This window comes from Daphnia pulex, chromosome 11 (genome assembly GCF_021134715.1).
Source record: "Daphnia pulex isolate KAP4 chromosome 11, ASM2113471v1".
NCBI classification, from domain to species: domain Eukaryota; kingdom Metazoa; phylum Arthropoda; class Branchiopoda; order Diplostraca; family Daphniidae; genus Daphnia; species Daphnia pulex.
Window position 1 is genome coordinate 5,597,957 of NC_060027.1, and position 20,572 is coordinate 5,618,528.

Here is a 20,572-nt window from a genome sequence, read left to right on the forward strand (position 1 = left end):
CGCCGCATCTTCACGAGACGCCCCTTTTCCCCGAAGGTATCGGTACAGGACCTCATATGGGCTCTGTGACGCCATCACTCGTGTAGGTGGATTGGGAGGCTCTGCTTTAATGGTTTGTTGAAAAGGGTTGGTATTTGGCAGCAAAACTGGAAGAGTCTGTGGTATTTGGATGGCTTGACGAAAAGGGTTTGATGAATTGAGTTGCCGGGAGGGCCCGGCCGTCGGCCGGCCGTCGTTTTACGGTTGTCGACGTGGGTTGACGGAAGAGTGTGTGGCTCCTTTTGGTTAGGGAGGGCTGGGGTGGCGACGTCCCAAGGAGAAGGAGGAACGTTTAACTTGACTGTTTGCTGGCCAGGGGTTGTATACAAATTCTGGGGCTTGCCTAATGGCGTCGACGAATACTTAAGAGCGGACTGCGGTTGTCGGCCCGTCGTAGGGGCGACTGTCTCAATCCCTTTCAATTCTGCGTCAACGCGTGCTTCAATGTCCGCGTTACCCTCGTCGGGTCCGGGGTCAATATGGGACTTGGTACTGCCGAAGTCGTCGTCCTCGTCCGACGACGCGGCTGCGTCAACGAGATCGAGATAATCCTCGTTAACGACCGCTGCTTCAGCTGGCGGAAGAGTCTGTGCAGCCCGTGCCTTCAGGCGGGCACTGGCGCGAACCGGTTGCACACCTGTGACGCGACGAGGTCGACCACGCGTGATGGGAATACTCGGGCCTGGTTCTACGAGCTGATCGTCTGCCGGTGGCTCGACCGTTTCTTCAACGGCACTCAAGTCTGGGTAAAGGCGAGGTTGACCCACAGGGGTCCGAGGTAAGGATCTGCCGGCGGTGTTGGGCCACTCGTCCTGTCGCCAGGTAGTTGAATCGCCGACTAGGTTGCGGATTGGTCGAGGCGCGTTCAGAGCACTCTTCCCCTTCCTTGAAAATGCAACGCGGGCCTCCTCAAACGAAAGCTCGTCCTGAAATGGGGGCTCGGTGTCTGCTATCGTGTCAATATTTGATTCCTCGTCGTCGGAATAAAAGTCGTCAGCCTGTTGCTCGTTCTGGTCGGTCGATTTAGGGGAAAAAGGATTTAAAAGCGACTTCCCCAACTTACTGAAAAAACCCCGCTTTCCCAATTTCCCTTTCTGCTCACCCGGCAACGCGCTTTCCATTCGTGTACGTTTAGCTTTCTGAAGCCTAGATGGCGCGCGCATTCGAGCGAGAGCAACGCGCGTAACGCAGTGGCGTCACAGTCACGGAAAAATTCAGGCTGTGAGGGAAAAAACGGCAACTAAAAAAAAATCAGAAAACGAATCCCGCAATGTTCGATATTGGGGAAAAAAAACAAAAAAAATACTCAAATCAATGCGTCAAAAGTGTTCGCGGTAAGTCTCCAAATGGATATCGGAAATAATGCGAATTAGAAGAAAAAAACGACGGAGAAAAAAATGTAACAATGAATGGAACACACCGAGAAAAAACCAGTAGCGACGTGTGACGGAAAAAGAAACGCAGCACAAATATACATGAGACATAAAAAAGGCAGAGCAGTCTTGTAAAAAAAAAAAAACTGCCATCCAACGTGTGTGTGTGGCACATTAATCCCCGTATGTGTAATGGGAGGGAGGTTAAAGATGCTTTCCCGCCGGCAGCGCCATTGAGAAAGTTTTTGACCGAATCAAGCGGAAGCAACCGAAAGACAGTCACTTCCGTCGAAACAATCCCTATCCCACTGCAAGGTCCACGCCGTGTTCCGGGTACGGACGCTAAACCTATCAACAGTGTCTTCGAATGACCCCAAGAACTGGTGATTCTTGTGCATTCGGAACAACCACACAGGGGTTGCTAGAGCCAAAAATTGCAACACATACAAAAAAAAACAAGTCAAGAAGCATGCAAAAAAAAAGAGAAAAGAAAAGCACGCGAGTTGGATAGATCGCTGCCACCAATGTCAGAGTTCTCCCATAAGAGGAAAACTCTGCGCATAAAGAGAAATACTAATATATATAAAAAGAAGAACTAATATTAATAGTTGAGAACTCGTTGTATTACCTTAATTGACACATGATGTTATGGACAGTCAACAGACGTGGAAATTACTCGAGGGCGAAGAAGAGTAAAAATGACGATCTACCAGAAGGACGCTATGAGGAGGGGACGCCACGGCTGGAAGAGCAGCGGCAACAACTTAGCACAGAAACTGACAAAAGACTGCCCGTTTTCTATTTTGTCAGCCTATTTATTAACTAGTCGGATGCTGGGGGTTGGCATCTATTTTCATACGCGTCTACGTGGGAAACTAGGGGTCAATGCGCGCACTTGTTTTTCTAGGTCACTCTAGGCAGTGGCTTTCTAACTCTACTTTTATGAGTTTAAAAGAAGGAGGAAGTTAAAGTTAACATAGCTGCTCAACCTTGGGAGGTTTGTCACAGCGAGGGGGAAACTTCTTATTCTGCGCCTATTGCGGCCACTTGATTTTTATCTGCGCCATCCCGGCGGTGGTCTCCGCTCGCAGATGCGAGGGGGGCTGCTGATGGCATCTGTACGTCTCGGTTTACGAGGGGAGGGCTTGTTTCATCAACAAGTTTCCCTAAAACGTACAATGTCGCCTAGCAGAATCTTTACAGATGTAAGCCGCCTAATAGAAGAGAAGGAGGAAGAGGAAAATAGTCGGAAAAGCAAAGCAGAGGAAGACTCAAGAAATGAAGAAAAAAAACGAAGAAGAAAAACAAAGAGAAATAATAGAAGAAGAAAAATTATTGAGGGAACAGCAGCAAGAGCTGGAGAAAGGGAAAAAGGAAGTAGATGAGAAGCTAAAGAGAATTCAAGACGCAAAAATTGAAGAACAGAGGCAAGAAGCCTTGAAAAAGATGGAAGAGTCGCAAAAACGGAAGCAAGCAGAGGAAGAGATTGCAAAAATCTGGAGAGCACAAATGGAGATTAGACTCGTCGTTAAAGTGTTCAACTAGTAGAGATGCATAGGGAGAGAGGTAGATTCAGCAGGGAAAAGGTGATCAGCACAACCTTTCAGCATAGCTGGTGGGTCGGCCGTGATGGTGCCATCAATGGTCATTTCAGATGGAAGTGGAATGGCAGCAGATTTGCCGTACAAAGTTCTCAGAGTAAAAAAAAACACATTTTCTAACTGTCCAGTTCATCTGCCAAAAACTGATCCAATGATCGCCTCTTTGCCCTGCGCAGCTCGCGTTGGTAGCTCGCTTTTTGTTCAGTGTAGAGAACCCTATTGGCCAGCGATTTCTGAACGGTCCAGTACTTGAAGGCCCGTCTGGTGTTGTTTCTCAGAGCACAAAGTTATTTGGACCACAATGGCATGCAGCGGCGATGTGGTAAAGGGGGAATTATCGCTTTTGGAGTTGCACGCAGAGACAGAGATTAAAGAGAAGACGTGAGTAATAAGCGAATCAATGTCCCTTTTAGAAGGAGACAGCGGGAGAGGGAAAGATTTGAGTTCTACTGAGAGTTGGGCACTGCATTTTGCTAGATTGATCCTGGCGATTGTCGGGACTCTGGGAGTACAAGTGCATTTTTTTAAACGAGAGGCATGACAAGCGCGTGAAATTTCAAAGTAAATGTAAGGATGATCTGAGAGCGAAGGTATAGAAGGAAAGAACCAGCGTGAAACCACAACTTTGTCGCCAGTCAGGGTCACATCAAGAAACGAGGTCCCACCCGGTGTGAAGTCCAGGTCGGATGTATTACAGTAAATGATATTTAGGTTCTCACTGTGAACTAAGCATTCGAGCTAGACCCCTTTGGCGTCTGTAGTAGGGCTGTTCCAAAGAAGGTTCTTAGCATTAGAGTCCATGGAAATTACTGTGAAGGGGGAGACAAGATGTTGGAAAGCAGAATGAAATAGGGAGGAGATATCGTCATTTGATGGGCGCAAATATGGAGACAAAAAACTAAAGGATCCAATGTCGAAACCCGAAACATGAATGCAGCCAGGTATGGAGGTCGTACGACAAGAAGACGCAAGCTCGAGCTTTACAATTATGGCAGCGCCATACGCATTAGAATCATTCAAACTGTGAAAAGCGATGTATCCGGGTGGGATGTCAGAAATGACAGGTGAGTTTGAAATTTGAATTAGTAGCGTAGGGTTCTTGGATCAGTATAACGTAAAGCTCGTTTTCACATATGACCTGGGCGAGGTTAGCAGCCGCTGCCTTCGATTGGCGAAGATTAAATTGCATGCATTTAAAATAATTGGCGGGAGAGAGCTTTAGATTGGAGTTGAGAAATTTGTGTAACATTATCTGCGTTCGAGAGTGGCGCGGTATCTGGTCACGGCCTTCATTTGGACTGGGCATAGTTTATCACCAGCGTGATGGAGACCCGAGTAGGACGCGCATTTTTACATCCGATTTGCAGTCTCTCCTACGGTGGGAGCCACTACATTTGCCACAACGGGCAGATGTATCCCTACAGCAGGCCTGAGCATGACCATACCCTTGGCAATTGAAGCAGCGCCGTACCTCTCTGTTTATTTAGGTCGAATTCCACCACACGTAGCTCTGTGTTAAAAATGTCCACGCTGCCCCGAAACAAAAGGTTGTCACGAGTGGCCCGACAGGTAAAGAAAAACTTTACGTGGCCAGTATTTGTGCCCGGCTGAGTAAAAATCTGGCGGCAAGAGTGAACCTTGTCCTTAAGCTCATCATTCCGATACATCAACTCCTCTTTTAAGTTAGGCAAGTAGCTCAGGTTAACAAAAAGGGCAACTGCAGGTTACAGGACATTAGATTCGGTTACAGATTTGAACATACTTGTACAATCTGGCTTCTAATCCATGATTGATTTGGCCCTCTCGTAGTCGGCTGGATTCTTCAGGGTTATGTATAGCTTGTCATCCTTCTGTCTCACACGCTGCGGAACTGGCCCATCCGAGCCGGCTCCCAGAAACTGGTCCACAGTGGCTATAGAGACGCGGTCTGCTGGTTTGGCCCCGTCTGCATAGTTGGCTATAAGTACTGGGCAAGGTTGGCCGCGAGTGGCGGATGCGTAAGATGGCTTGCTTGCTGGATGCATGCCCAGGATAGGTTGAAACGGTGAAGCAATCCTGGGTTGGGCGTTGTAAGACTAAGCAATAACATCGGCAAAAGCATGCTTGTTATGCTCCATCTCGGTCTTGAGATTAGCAACAGTGGCTTCAAGATGTTTGACCAGGTCGTTTTGCTGGTGAACAAAGCTTAGCAGGGATTCCAGCTTAGAAGCCATGGCATCTTTGTCGAGGTTATCGAGCTGGGTAAGATCATGGTCGGCCAAAACTGAGTCGAAGTCAGCTTTGGCTTTCTTGTTGGATGACTCTTCCAGCAGATCCAGACTGGCTACAGGTGAAAGAGCGTCGTGGTTTCGCTTGCCAGCGCCGTTGATGGGATTGCCGAAAGTTTCGGCACTTGGTGGCTTCTTTGGTCTATTTTTCTGGTAGCATGGGTTGGAGCAATAAGACTGCTTGCTGATGTTCGGGCTGAATTCTTTATTGCAACCTTTGCATTGTCTGGTAGCAGATGTTGTAGTCTGGTGGTCGCCGAAGTGACAAGTTGTGTTTTTTAGGCTTAGGTGCCGAATCTGATACAGAGATGTCGCCACCATCGCTCTGACTCTTGTTGGTGGCTGGACTTATTGATAAAGACATCGTCACAAACGAGAAAAATTAAAAAGTATTTCACCATGAGCAGCAGGTTTCCCGTAACAGGATAAATCCGAAATAAGGTAGGTAGACAGTATATGCACGAAACTGTGATACAATATGTGGGAGCTAAAAAAACACACGTCTAGATCGTAATAGCAGACGACAAGAGACAAGGTTTATCCCTGAGGTATATTTATATACGAAGTTCCTTAACAATATAGGGTGTGGGGTATAGGGGGTAGGGTAGTAGTAGCTAGTAGTGAAATTCAGAGGGTTTAATGTCCATTTTGTATTCCTTTATACGTTTCTTCCCTGAATGACCAATCGTCACCAAATTTTGTACATAATTCTGTCAAAATTTGATACATTGCGGAACGATTTTTTCATTTGTTTTTATTACTGTTTTAGAAATTTAATTTGCGTATTTGTTACCTAGCTGGTTGCCGAATCCTAGTTAGTGAATTCGCTTTTTTTGCGTAACCTTCCAACTGTCAGTGCATGCTCAGCAAAGTAAGCAAAAAGAAAAAAAAAGTTTGGATCTTCCCTAGCAAGACAAGTTTTCTGCTATGGGAGTGGAGACAGGAGAGTATTAATTATTTGATTTGGTTGTTATGTTCGATTTCGATTTCGTCTTTATTCTTCTTTTTACTTGGTATTTTCCCACTCTTATTTTTTTAACCCTTTTTGTTTTATTATTTGTTTACTATTTTTTATCTTGATTTTAATAAATTTGGTTGTCCAAGTAAAATTTTTATGCCTCCTTTTTTAACAGTTAGTCATCAACCAAGAAGTTGAGGAATATTTTTAAAATGTTAGATTATATTCATTTTGAAGCTCTGGGTCATCTCTCCCTTCTTCCTCTGTCCTCTCCTCGGTCATCAAGATCTTCTTGCGGTCGTGAAGAGTTACCACCGATCTTCCACTTCCATTTACCTCCGAAAGCTTATTAAGAGGAATTTTTCAGAAATTACAAGCTTAGTTTTCCTTTCCGACTTGATCGAGACTCGAACCCCGAACCATGCGAGTGGCAGCCTGGGTTGATGACCATTAGACCATCTTAATTATACTATTGGAAGGGAAAAAATGGGTATGATGGTAGCTCGCTATCTATTAGCCAAGACTCATGTAATGCAAAATGTGACTGCATGATATAATTGTATTGTTACTATAGTAATAAGTGTTACTTTAACTTAATCTAAACATGAAGTGCGACGTGGGGTGGCGGGGCGAAGCCTCCGCCACACCTAAGTCGCACCACTCATAATATTGACAGATTATTAGTCAATTAGTTAATAAGAATCAAATCATTTAAGAGAATAAAGGGAAACAGAATTTTCGAAAAAAATAATAGTATGTATACTATTTACTATCTACTATTTAACCTTAATTTTCTGTTTCTTTAACGTTTAAAAAAATTCCCGAAGGACATTAGCGAAGGAATCTTGTTGGGTTTATTAAGTTAAATTGTTTCATTGATGTGTTTATTGAATATAAGTATCAGCTCACTCGAAACATTTCTACGTATCAGCCTGACTTTTGAAAGTTTGAAACTTCCAACTAAACTTTTGAAAGTTTGAAAGAAATTCTCATCTACTTATCGAAAATGATCTGCGTTAAAGCTGTTCAAGAAGTATTATTTAATAACACACAGTTTCTTGACTTAAAACTGAAATATCTGACTGGCCTCCTGTAAAACAAAAACTCAATAATTACCCAATGATTATTTGTTTGCGCATCCAGTGTAAACACAAATTAAAAGCTAAGGGTTTTTTCTCAAAATTATACGTTACAATCCAGAATGTCGAAGGTAAACTCATGTATACTTTTATGGGGGTATAGCTCAGTGGTAGAGCATGCGACTGCGGAGCATTCGACTGCAGATCAAAATGTCCACAGTTCAAACCTGGGTGCCCCCTTTGTCAAACGGATGTTCATGGTTGGGATGACAAAATGAAATAACTTGAGGTTTTCTGCACGCTTTCCTGATTGAATGGAAATTTTGATATCATTTATTTAATGATTTACATCGAATATATAGTGACAAAACAATAATCACACCATAGAATTACTACTGTATCTGTAGCAGATTTGCGCACAATATAGAAAGAACCAGCCAGGTACGATTATCTCAGCGAAAAATGTAAAACCCCGGTCGTGTGTACAATTGCAATCAATACTTAAGAGTCTCATGCTGTTTCGACTGAGGTAGCCAGGCTCATAAAAATCAACGTTGTAATGCAATAATATCTAATATGTCATGGTAAAATGCACATGGATTATCGCTCGCACTATGGTGATAACTACATCGGTGGTTATGAGGTTTTACTGCTAAGATACACATAAGTTATATTGCTATATTTTATTTTTTTACTTTTTATGTAATGCGTTCTAGGATGATAGACTGCATAGTTGTAAACTTATCTCTAGTGATGTAACATTACCACTTTGCAGTAATCAAGTCAAAACTACAGCGGTTATTGTTGCGTTAAAAAAGCGCAAGTTTTGACTGCTTTTCGTTTAAATGACACCAGACGGATGGCCAAACAAATACAACTTGTTAGTGGCACCCTTTTAAGTATACAGACTAGCTAGTTAGCGTGTAAGATTCCTACCGCTCTTCTTCCATTATGTTATGTTATGTTATGTATTACATTTATATAGCGCCTTTTCCATAACATGATCAAAGGCGCTTCAGTTTATCGAGATGTATTATACATCATAGTATATTTAACGTCATGATTCTTGACACTATTATCAAGAATCTGTGCTGTGCTGCCATTACAGGCGCGACTAACAATTTGTTTGACGGGTTCAGCTGGGGATCGAAACCAGAGCCTCATTGCCTTTTTCCAGAGCGTTGACGCTCTAGTCCACATCACCCCACATCCCACATTCCATTACACATTTTACATAGCAGTACATCAGTCCAGATATTGGCTATTATCGCAAAAGTAAAACAAGGAATGCAATTCCATACAAGGATTAAAATTGTTTAATTGTTTCCACCCAGGATCGAACTGAGGGCCTTCAGCGTGTAAAACCGACGTGATAACCACTACACTATGGAAGCATTAACTTTATAAAGATGGCAACAAATTTATTTCGCCAAAATCAACATAACATGTTTATGTCCCCCAACGATATAATCAGGATATAGCTGACCAAATGAAGCCACTTGATGAAAAATAGGCATCAATTATCGACATTTCGCTTCGAGAAATATCAGAGAAAAGAAATCCAATTTTTAAAAAAGATCAATCGATTTTTCAGAGTCAGTTACTCTGAATAAAAAGGGAGGGCTAATAGAAATACGGGGTAAAATATAAATATATGGGGGGTATAGCTCAGTGGTAGAGCATTCGACTGCAGATCGAAATGTCCCCGGTTCAACCCTGGATGCCCCCTGTTAAGTTAAACCTAATATAAGGAACGAAATATTATTGGGTTTATTCAGTTAAATTGTATCATTGATGTGTTTATTGAATTTTAAATTAAGCTCACTCGAAATATTTCTACGTATCAGCCTGACTTTTGAAAGTTTGAAAGAAATTCTCATCAACTTATGGAAACTGATCTGCGTTAAAGCTGTTCAAGAAGTATTATTTAATAATAACACACACTTTCTTCACTTCAATAACTGAAATATCTGACTGGCCTCCTGTTCGATAGGTACTCAATAATTAACCAAATGATTCTTTGTTTGCGCATCCTGTGTGAAACACAAATTAAAAGCTAAGGGTTTTTCGCAAAATTAATACGTTACAATCCAGAATGTCAAAGGTAAACTCATGTGGACATTTATGGGGGTATAGCTCAGTGGTAGAACATTCGACTGCAGATCGAAATGTCCCCAGTTCAAACCTGGGTGCCCCCTTGTAAGACGGATGATCATGATTGAGATGATTAAATGAAATAATTTGAGGTTTTCTGCACGCTTTCCTGATTGAATGGAAACTTTTATATCATTTATTTAATGATTTACATCGAATATATAGTGACAAAACAATAATCACACCATAGAATTACTACTGTATTTGTAGCAGATTTGCGCACAATATAGAAAGAACCAGCCAGGTACGATTATCTCAGCGAAAAATGTAAAACCCCGGTCGTGTGTACAATTGCAATCAATACTTAAGAGTCTCATGCTGTTTCGGCTGAGGTAGCCAGACTCATACAAATCAACGTTGTAATGCAAAAATATCTAATATGTCATGGTAAAATGCACATGGATTATCGCTCGCACTATGGTGATAACTACATCGGTGGTTATGAGGTTTTACTGCTAAGATACACATAAGTTATATTGCTATATTTTATTTTTTTACTTTTTTTGTAATGCGTTCTAGGATGATAGACTGCATAGTTGTAAACTAATCTCTAGTGATGTAACATTACCACTTTGCAGTAATCAAGTCAAAACTACAGCGGTTATTGTTGCGTTAAAAAAGCGGAAGTTTTGACTGCTTTTCGTTTAAATGACACCAGACGGATAGCCAAACAAATACAACTTGGTAGGGGCACCCTTTTAAGTATACAGACTAGCTAGTTAGCGTGTAAGATTCCTACCGCTCTTCTTCCATTACACATTTTACATAGCAGTACATCAGTCCAGATATTGGCTATTATCGCAAAAGTAAAACAAGGAATGCAATTCCATACAAGGATTAAAATTGTTTAATTGTTTCCACCCAGGATCGAACTGAGGACCTTCAGCGTGTAAAGCCGACGTGATAACCACTACACTATGGAAACATTAACTTTCTAAAGATGGCAACAAATTTATTTCGCCAAAATCAACATAACATGTTTATGTCCCCCAACGATATAATCAGGATATAGCTGACCAAATGAAGCCACTTGATGAAAAATAGGCATCAATTATCGACATTTCGCTTCGAGAAATATCAGAGAAAAGAAATCCAATTTTTAAAAAAGATCAATCGATTTTTCAGAGTCAGTTACTCTTAATAAAAATGGAGGGCTATTAGAAATACGGGGTAAAATATAAATATATGGGGGGTATAGCTCAGTGGTAGAGCATTCGACTGCAGATCGAAATGTCCCCGGTTCAACCCCGGATGCCCCCTGTTAAGTTAAACCTAATATAAGGAACGAAATATTATTGGGTTTATTCAGTTAAATTGTTTCATTGATGTGTTTATTGAATTTTAAATTAAGCTCACTCGAAATATTTCTACGTATCAGCCTGACTTTTGAAAGTTTGAAAGAAATTCTCATCAACTTCTGGAAACTGATCTGCGTTAAAGCTGTTCAAGAAGTATTATTTAATAATAACACACAGTTTCTTCACTTCAATAACTGAAATATCTGACTGGCCTCCTGTTCGATAGGTACTCAATAATTAACCAAATGATTCTTTGTTTGCGCATCCTGTGTGAAACACAAATTAAAAGCTAAGGGTTTTTCGCAAAATTAATACGTTACAATCCAGAATGTCAAAGGTAAACTCATGTGGACATTTATGGGGGTATAGCTCAGTGGTAGAACATTCGACTGCAGATCGAAATGTCCCCAGTTCAAACCTGGGTGCCCCCTTGTAAGACGGATGATCATGATTGAGATGATTAAATGAAATAATTTGAGGTTTTCTGCACGCTTTCCTGATTGAATGGAAACTTTTATATCATTTATTTAATGATTTACATCGAATATATAGTGACAAAACAATAATCACACCATAGAATTACTACTGTATTTGTAGCAGATTTGCGCACAATATAGAAAGAACCAGCCAGGTACGATTATCTCAGCGAAAAATGTAAAACCCCGGTCGTGTGTACAATTGCAATCAATACTTAAGAGTCTCATGCTGTTTCGGCTGAGGTAGCCAGACTCATACAAATCAACGTTGTAATGCAAAAATATCTAATATGTCATGGTAAAATGCACATGGATTATCGCTCGCACTATGGTGATAACTACATCGGTGGTTATGAGGTTTTACTGCTAAGATACACATAAGTTATATTGCTATATTTTATTTTTTTACTTTTTTTGTAATGCGTTCTAGGATGATAGACTGCATAGTTGTAAACTAATCTCTAGTGATGTAACATTACCACTTTGCAGTAATCAAGTCAAAACTACAGCGGTTATTGTTGCGTTAAAAAAGCGGAAGTTTTGACTGCTTTTCGTTTAAATGACACCAGACGGATAGCCAAACAAATACAACTTGGTAGGGGCACCCTTTTAAGTATACAGACTAGCTAGTTAGCGTGTAAGATTCCTACCGCTCTTCTTCCATTACACATTTTACATAGCAGTACATCAGTCCAGATATTGGCTATTATCGCAAAAGTAAAACAAGGAATGCAATTCCATACAAGGATTAAAATTGTTTAATTGTTTCCACCCAGGATCGAACTGAGGACCTTCAGCGTGTAGAGCCGACGTGATAACCACTACACTATGGAAACATTAACTTTCTAAAGATGGCAACAAATTTATTTCGCCAAAATCAACATAACATGTTTATGTCCCCCAACGATATAATCAGGATATAGCTGACCAAATGAAGCCACTTGATGAAAAATAGGCATCAATTATCGACATTTCGCTTCGAGAAATATCAGAGAAAAGAAATCCAATTTTTAAAAAAGATCAATCGATTTTTCAGAGTCAGTTACTCTTAATAAAAATGGAGGGCTAATAGAAATACGGGGTAAAATATAAATATATGGGGGGTATAGCTCAGTGGTAGAGCATTCGACTGCAGATCGAAATGTCCCCGGTTCAACCCCGGATGCCCCCTGTTAAGTTAAACCTAATATAAGGAACGAAATATTATTGGGTTTATTCAGTTAAATTGTTTCATTGATGTGTTTATTGAATTTAAAAATAAGCTCACTCGAAATATTTCTACGTATCAGCCTGACTTTTGAAAGTTTGAAAGAAATTCTCATCAACTTCTGGAAACTGATCTGCGTTAAAAGCTGTTCAAGAAGTATTATTTAATAACACACAGTTTCTTCACTTCAATAACTGAAATATCTGACTGGCCTCCTGTTCGATAGAAACTCAATAATTAACCAAATGATTCTTTGTTTGCGCATCCTGTGTGAAACACAAATTAAAAGCTAAGGGTTTTTCGCAAAATTAATTTGTTACAATCCAGAATGTCAAAGGTAAACTCATGTGGACATTTATGGGGGTATAGCTCAGTGGTAGAGCATTCGACTGCAGATCGAAATGTCCCCAGATCAAACCTGGGTGCCCTCTTGTAAGACGGATGATCATAATTGAGATGATCAAATGAAATAACTTGAGGTTTTCTGCACGCTTTCCTGATTGAATGGAAACTTTTATATCATTTATTTAATGATTTACATCAAATATATAGTGACAAAACAATAATCACACCATAGAATTACTACTGTATCTGTAGCAGATTTGCGCACAATATAGAAAGAACCAGCCAGGTACGATTATCTCAGCGAAAAATGTAAAACCCCGGTCGTGTGTACAATTGCAATCAATACTTAAGAGTCTCATGCTGTTTCGGCTGAGGTAGCCAGACTCATACAAATCAACGTTGTAATGCAAAAATATCTAATATGTCATGGTAAAATGCACATGGATTATCGCTCGCACTATGGTGATAATTACATCGGTGGTTATGAGGTTTTACTGCTAAGATACACATAAGTTATATTGCTATATTTTATTTTTTTACTTTTTTTGTAATGCGTTCTAGGATGATAGACTGCATAGTTGTAAACTAATCTCTAGTGATGTAACATTACCACTTTGCAGTAATCAAGTCAAAACTACAGCGGTTATTGTTGCGTTAAAAAAGCGGAAGTTTTGACTGCTTTTCGTTTAAATGACACCAGACGGATAGCCAAACAAATACAACTTGGTAGGGGCACCCTTTTAAGTATACAGACTAGCTAGTTAGCGTGTAAGATTCCTACCGCTCTTCTTCCATTACACATTTTACATAGCAGTACATCAGTCCAGATATTGGCTATTATCGCAAAAGTAAAACAAGGAATGCAATTCCATACAAGGATTAAAATTGTTTAATTGTTTCCACCCAGGATCGAACTGAGGACCTTCAGCGTGTAGAGCCGACGTGATAACCACTACACTATGGAAACATTAACTTTCTAAAGATGGCAACAAATTTATTTCGCCAAAATCAACATAACATGTTTATGTCCCCCAACGATATAATCAGGATATAGCTGACCAAATGAAGCCACTTGATGAAAAATAGGCATCAATTATCGACATTTCGCTTCGAGAAATATCAGAGAAAAGAAATCCAATTTTTAAAAAAGATCAATCGATTTTTCAGAGTCAGTTACTCTTAATAAAAATGGAGGGCTAATAGAAATACGGGGTAAAATATAAATATATGGGGGGTATAGCTCAGTGGTAGAGCATTCGACTGCAGATCGGAATGTCCCCGGTTCAACCCCGGATGCCCCCTGTTAAGTTAAACCTAATATAAGGAACGAAATATTATTGGGTTTATTCAGTTAAATTGTTTCATTGATGTGTTTATTGAATTTTAAATTAAGCTCACTCGAAATATTTCTACGTATCAGCCTGACTTTTGAAAGTTTGAAAGAAATTCTCATCAACTTATGGAAACTGATCTGCGTTAAAGCTGTTCAAGAAGTATTATTTAATAATAACACACAGTTTCTTCACTTCAATAACTGAAATATCTGACTGGCCTCCTGTTCGATAGGTACTCAATAATTAACCAAATGATTCTTTGTTTGCGCATCCTGTGTGAAACACAAATTAAAAGCTAAGGGTTTTTCGCAAAATTAATACGTTACAATCCAGAATGTCAAAGGTAAACTCATGTGGACATTTATGGGGGTATAGCTCAGTGGTAGAACATTCGACTGCAGATCGAAATGTCCCCAGTTCAAACCTGGGTGCCCCCTTGTAAGACGGATGATCATGATTGAGATGATTAAATGAAATAATTTGAGGTTTTCTGCACGCTTTCCTGATTGAATGGAAACTTTTATATCATTTATTTAATGATTTACATCGAATATATAGTGACAAAACAATAATCACACCATAGAATTACTACTGTATTTGTAGCAGATTTGCGCACAATATAGAAAGAACCAGCCAGGTACGATTATCTCAGCGAAAAATGTAAAACCCCGGTCGTGTGTACAATTGCAATCAATACTTAAGAGTCTCATGCTGTTTCGGCTGAGGTAGCCAGACTCATACAAATCAACGTTGTAATGCAAAAATATCTAATATGTCATGGTAAAATGCACATGGATTATCGCTCGCACTATGGTGATAACTACATCGGTGGTTATGAGGTTTTACTGCTAAGATACACATAAGTTATATTGCTATATTTTATTTTTTTACTTTTTTTGTAATGCGTTCTAGGATGATAGACTGCATAGTTGTAAACTAATCTCTAGTGATGTAACATTACCACTTTGCAGTAATCAAGTCAAAACTACAGCGGTTATTGTTGCGTTAAAAAAGCGGAAGTTTTGACTGCTTTTCGTTTAAATGACACCAGACGGATAGCCAAACAAATACAACTTGGTAGGGGCACCCTTTTAAGTATACAGACTAGCTAGTTAGCGTGTAAGATTCCTACCGCTCTTCTTCCATTACACATTTTACATAGCAGTACATCAGTCCAGATATTGGCTATTATCGCAAAAGTAAAACAAGGAATGCAATTCCATACAAGGATTAAAATTGTTTAATTGTTTCCACCCAGGATCGAACTGAGGACCTTCAGCGTGTAGAGCCGACGTGATAACCACTACACTATGGAAACATTAACTTTCTAAAGATGGCAACAAATTTATTTCGCCAAAATCAACATAACATGTTTATGTCCCCCAACGATATAATCAGGATATAGCTGACCAAATGAAGCCACTTGATGAAAAATAGGCATCAATTATCGACATTTCGCTTCGAGAAATATCAGAGAAAAGAAATCCAATTTTTAAAAAAGATCAATCGATTTTTCAGAGTCAGTTACTCTTAATAAAAATGGAGGGCTAATAGAAATACGGGGTAAAATATAAATATATGGGGGGTATAGCTCAGTGGTAGAGCATTCGACTGCAGATCGAAATGTCCCCGGTTCAACCCCGGATGCCCCCTGTTAAGTTAAACCTAATATAAGGAACGAAATATTATTGGGTTTATTCAGTTAAATTGTTTCATTGATGTGTTTATTGAATTTAAAAATAAGCTCACTCGAAATATTTCTACGTATCAGCCTGACTTTTGAAAGTTTGAAAGAAATTCTCATCAACTTCTGGAAACTGATCTGCGTTAAAAGCTGTTCAAGAAGTATTATTTAATAACACACAGTTTCTTCACTTCAATAACTGAAATATCTGACTGGCCTCCTGTTCGATAGAAACTCAATAATTAACCAAATGATTCTTTGTTTGCGCATCCTGTGTGAAACACAAATTAAAAGCTAAGGGTTTTTCGCAAAATTAATTTGTTACAATCCAGAATGTCAAAGGTAAACTCATGTGGACATTTATGGGGGTATAGCTCAGTGGTAGAGCATTCGACTGCAGATCGAAATGTCCCCAGATCAAACCTGGGTGCCCTCTTGTAAGACGGATGATCATAATTGAGATGATCAAATGAAATAACTTGAGGTTTTCTGCACGCTTTCCTGATTGAATGGAAACTTTTATATCATTTATTTAATGATTTACATCAAATATATAGTGACAAAACAATAATCACACCATAGAATTACTACTGTATCTGTAGCAGATTTGCGCACAATATAGAAAAAACCAGCCAGGTACGATTATCTCAGCGAAAAATGTAAAACCCCGGTCGTGTGTACAATTGCAATCAATACTTAAGAGTCTCATGCTGTTTCGACTGAGGTAGCCAGGCTCCTACAAATCAACGTTGTAATGCAATAATATCTAACATGTCATGGTAAAATGCACATGGATTATCGCTCGCACTATGGTGATAACTACATCGGTGGTTATGAGGTTTTACTGCTAAGATACACATATGTTATATTGCTATATTTTATTTTTTTACTTTTTATGTAATGCGTTCTAGGATGATAGACTGCATAGTTGTAAACTTATCTCTAGTGATGTAACATTACCACTTTGCAGTAATCAAGTCAAAACTACAGCGGTTATTGTTGCGTTAAAAAAGCGGAAGTTTTGACTGCTTTTCGTTTAAATGACACCAGACGGATAGCCAAACAAATACAACTTGGTAGTGGCACCCTTTTAAGTATACAGACTAGCTAGTTAGCGTGATTGGCGGAGATATAGGACCGGTCGAAATAGGCCCCGACGAAATAGGCCCGGCAAATAGGACCGGTCGAAATAGGACCCTACGAAATAGGCCCACTTTTAAAATATTTTTAAAGCGGTCCTATTTCTCCGTCAAAGTGGGCCTATTTCTCCCAATTATTTCTAAGTTCCATAAGGTACTCTGAAATATTTTCAAAAAATATTCGACCTTCTCCACATGAGCGAGAAGGCGGAATATTCAACGAAGGATCCGCCACCGCTTATATTCATTGCCGTAGCTCAAACCACGATGAGTGAATTCACACATTGCCGTTTCGTTTTTCACATGTTAGGTAGCTGATTTCCGTCTTTATTTTTTTATGAACGTATTCCCCTTGATCTTAACTGTAAAATTCATTTTTTACAAACGTCGTTTTCACTTATTAACTATCGCTAATTTAAAAAAATGAACAAATTTTCGTGTTTTCTTCGCCATTTATTTGTTCCGTAGCTCGATCCCCCCTTCAGCGGCTCAGCCTTGAACGCGTCTCTCCCCTTCAGCGGCTCAGCCTTGAACGCGTCTATCCCCCCTCTACCTATGCCAGTACTCAGGTGAAGTAGGAAATGAACATGTTTGATGAAATAAATCTTACGGATTGATTTCAAACATATCCATAACAATTTCATGTTTTTTTTAAAGCAACAAACGCATATCACTTTTAAGTTTCTTGTTTTATGGGGCTGACGCGAGGTGCTGCTCAAGCCGGCCAGAAGGGTGGTCGAGCGGGGGAGGCTGCACGCACTCATGGGAGAGGGGTGAGTGAAGGGGGGTTTACCTGGGCCATACCATACAGTCCCATCTTTTCCCTTCTACGTACATGTCAACGGATGGTCTAGTGGTTAGCAACTCGGGGTAATAATCTTAAGTGCCGGTGTTCGAATCTCGGCCATGTCGATTAAGATTTTTATTTACAAAATATTTTAGAAAAATTAATAGCTCAACAGCATAAAGCGGTGTGGAACTATCCTGGCGAAATTGATCGTTTTTTGTTTTTTTAATTGATGATATATACATTAATTGATTTAATATACAGCACGAAAAGGAAATTTCTATTATAGTCTGGGAGCTGGGCCCCCAAAAAATGATTTTTGTTTAGCAAAAGGTTTGAGGCTAAAATGTGGTTAGGGGGGGTATGACACACACGAAAAGCCATGTCTGTCGACTGGCGGCCGGGGCGTTCAAGCGTGACGCGATCCCGAAGTCGGCGGGAATGGTAAAAAAAATGACTTTTGTTTAGCAAGCCCAAATTTTTGTAGGAAGCAAGCTAACATTATGTCGATCAATAATCCCGGTAGACAGACGTCGATATCTGAGCCCTTGGGGGCAACAGACGTCGGTGTGTAACGGCTTTTCACGAACTGTCAGTCGTTATTTGATACTGGCAACGCTGTTTCGGATACCGGCAATACTGTATCCAAGGCGCTTATTTTGAAATAACTGGCGTTTCTTGGGGAATATAATGACTAGGAATTCATTAAAACTGGTTATTTAACACTTATAACGACTTATAAATCAATTCAGTAATTGAATTATAAGTTTAATTAATAATTAGCTGCCAAGGCAGCATAAAAACAATATGGTGGCAGCTTTTTTAACGTCCAACGACGGACCGATCAGACTCTATCCTCACTCCGTCGACCGAAATGATCTCCCATTTTCGTTTTCTCTCTCTTCACACGCGCACACAAGAAAATGTCGAAAAAGAATTTTCCCCTTTGTCCGGCATCACCAATTCCCGTCAGTTTGCATCGCCAGAGTGTCTCTGTAAATAGTCAATTTCTCATCATATCCCAAACGAAACAATTATTTAACTTAATTATCCCTCATTTATTTCTCGCCCTCTTTATCTGCTCTGTGTGTGTGTGTGTAACTGATGCTGTGTGAGCAAGTGCAAGTGTGATTGAGTGCCAAGGGAATTCCATATTCAATTGCTGTCGTGGGTTCTAGGGTTCGAAAGTGACTAGGTGCTGAGGTTTACGTTCGGTTTACGTTTGCAGTTTTTTTTTATTTCACGCCGGAATTTTTGGTTTGTATTCTGAACGGCGAAAGAAAAAAGGCCAGCTGATGCCTTGGAACAGATGCGCATTGGTCAGAGAGGACAGTTGGTATGCTGCTGCCCCATCTCGTTTCACTCTTAAGTTCTGGCGGTTGCTGGACTTGTCTATCACATCCGGCAGCATCCAAGAGACGACGACTGTGATCCGATCCGGTGCCAATCGACACGTATCTAACAAACAAGAAAAAGGAGAAGATTTGCGCTGTCTGCCGTGCGTGCGTTTGTGTTTATGTGTGCTTTTCTTTTTATTTGTTCGATGTTTTTCATTCAACCCGCTTTTTTTTGTGATGCTGTCATTTCTTGTCACGGCCATTGAGACGATGACGATGGGACTGCTAACCGTCTGGGAAAGTGTGAGGCGTTATCAGGGGCGTCCGCAGCGGTGACGGCGGGAACGGGATCGTATAAAATCCAGTCCCGGCCAATGCTAGGAACGAGTGAACGACCCACCAGCAGCTGTTGCGCTCGTCGTCAACTGGACTATGCGCAATAGCAACAACAATTGGCAGGAAATTTATATCGCGGATTTTTTGGCGCTGAGAGAACACGAGATCGAACCCCATCAGATGATATTAGAAAGAAACAGAATGAAGAAAGAAAGGCTGTACAGGAAATTCCGCCGAGAATAATTCCTTTCAGAGACGATTCCCTTCAGAGTCGTCGGTCAATTCGACCGGTTTGTATTTTCTCGGGGGCCAATAAAAAATAACCATTTCATTTTTTAAATTATTCGATCTATCTTATCTCTTTTTCCCTATATCCCTTGTCGATGTGTCTAGTAGTAATAATACCTTGCGCAATAATAAAAAAAAGAAGAGCCAGCCAGCCAACGTTGCTGGTTGGATTATTGTTATTAGATGGATGCTGCAACAAAATAAGCGTTTGCAACCTTTGGCACCCGTTTCCGGTCTGATTTGATCGCGCGCCACTCGCAAATCTGACAATTAAGAACGATGACACATCAACTCGTTTAGTACCACACTGTCGGTCCGCTTGTCCCTTCCAATTGCCAACTTACCAATAGACCAGCATGTAGTCCTCCTCCTCTTTCCTATTTTGCGAGCTTTGAGAATTCAGAGAGACGGACAAAATGAGCCCGGCCATAATATTACAGTAGCACAGCAGAGATCCGGTCGGGATATATATTGAAAAAAAAAGAGGTTTCCCTTATAATCTTTAGATATTTATTCCCAGCGACTATGTGGACGTCTCCAGATAAAAAAAAAATTATAAAAAAGATCATTTCGGTCGACGGAGTGAGGATAGAGTCTGATCGGTCCGTCGTTGGACGTTAAAAAAGCTGCCACCATATTGTTTTTATGCTGCCTTGGCAGCTAATTATTAATTAAACTTATAATTCAATTACTGAATTGATTTATAAGTCGTTATAAGTGTTAAATAACCAGTTTTAATGAATTCCTAGTCATTATATTCCCCAAGAAACGCCAGTTATTTCAAAATAAGCGCCTTGGATACAGTATTGCCGGTATCCGAAACAGCGTTGCCAGTATCAAATAACGACTGACAGTTCGTGAAAAGCCGTT

At 40.2% G+C, this 20,572-nt stretch overlaps 14 non-coding genes across 14 annotated transcripts; 9 read left to right on the forward strand and 5 right to left on the reverse strand.

The window, feature by feature from the left end:
* Nucleotides 1-8,638: 8,638 nt before the first annotated feature.
* Nucleotides 8,639-8,711, reverse strand: Trnav-uac. The gene has a single exon. It is a non-coding gene; the product is annotated as a tRNA-Val (tRNA).
* Nucleotides 8,712-9,443: 732 nt separating this feature from the next.
* On the forward strand, nt 9,444-9,515 carry Trnac-gca. Its single transcript has one exon. It is a non-coding gene; the product is annotated as a tRNA-Cys (tRNA).
* Nucleotides 9,516-10,323: 808 nt separating this feature from the next.
* Trnav-uac lies at nt 10,324-10,396 on the reverse strand. The gene has a single exon. It is a non-coding gene; the product is annotated as a tRNA-Val (tRNA).
* Nucleotides 10,397-10,659: 263 nt separating this feature from the next.
* Nucleotides 10,660-10,731, forward strand: Trnac-gca. Its single transcript has one exon. It is a non-coding gene; the product is annotated as a tRNA-Cys (tRNA).
* Nucleotides 10,732-11,128: 397 nt separating this feature from the next.
* Nucleotides 11,129-11,200, forward strand: Trnac-gca. The gene has a single exon. It is a non-coding gene; the product is annotated as a tRNA-Cys (tRNA).
* An 808-nt stretch (nt 11,201-12,008) lies between these two features.
* Trnav-uac lies at nt 12,009-12,081 on the reverse strand. Its single transcript has one exon. It is a non-coding gene; the product is annotated as a tRNA-Val (tRNA).
* A 263-nt stretch (nt 12,082-12,344) lies between these two features.
* Trnac-gca lies at nt 12,345-12,416 on the forward strand. The gene has a single exon. It is a non-coding gene; the product is annotated as a tRNA-Cys (tRNA).
* Nucleotides 12,417-12,811: 395 nt separating this feature from the next.
* Nucleotides 12,812-12,883, forward strand: Trnac-gca. Its single transcript has one exon. It is a non-coding gene; the product is annotated as a tRNA-Cys (tRNA).
* Nucleotides 12,884-13,691: 808 nt separating this feature from the next.
* On the reverse strand, nt 13,692-13,764 carry Trnav-uac. Its single transcript has one exon. It is a non-coding gene; the product is annotated as a tRNA-Val (tRNA).
* Nucleotides 13,765-14,027: 263 nt separating this feature from the next.
* Trnac-gca lies at nt 14,028-14,099 on the forward strand. Its single transcript has one exon. It is a non-coding gene; the product is annotated as a tRNA-Cys (tRNA).
* A 397-nt stretch (nt 14,100-14,496) lies between these two features.
* On the forward strand, nt 14,497-14,568 carry Trnac-gca. Its single transcript has one exon. It is a non-coding gene; the product is annotated as a tRNA-Cys (tRNA).
* Nucleotides 14,569-15,376: 808 nt separating this feature from the next.
* Trnav-uac lies at nt 15,377-15,449 on the reverse strand. The gene has a single exon. It is a non-coding gene; the product is annotated as a tRNA-Val (tRNA).
* Nucleotides 15,450-15,712: 263 nt separating this feature from the next.
* Trnac-gca lies at nt 15,713-15,784 on the forward strand. The gene has a single exon. It is a non-coding gene; the product is annotated as a tRNA-Cys (tRNA).
* Nucleotides 15,785-16,179: 395 nt separating this feature from the next.
* Nucleotides 16,180-16,251, forward strand: Trnac-gca. The gene has a single exon. It is a non-coding gene; the product is annotated as a tRNA-Cys (tRNA).
* The last annotated feature ends 4,321 nt before the right edge of the window (nt 16,252-20,572 follow it).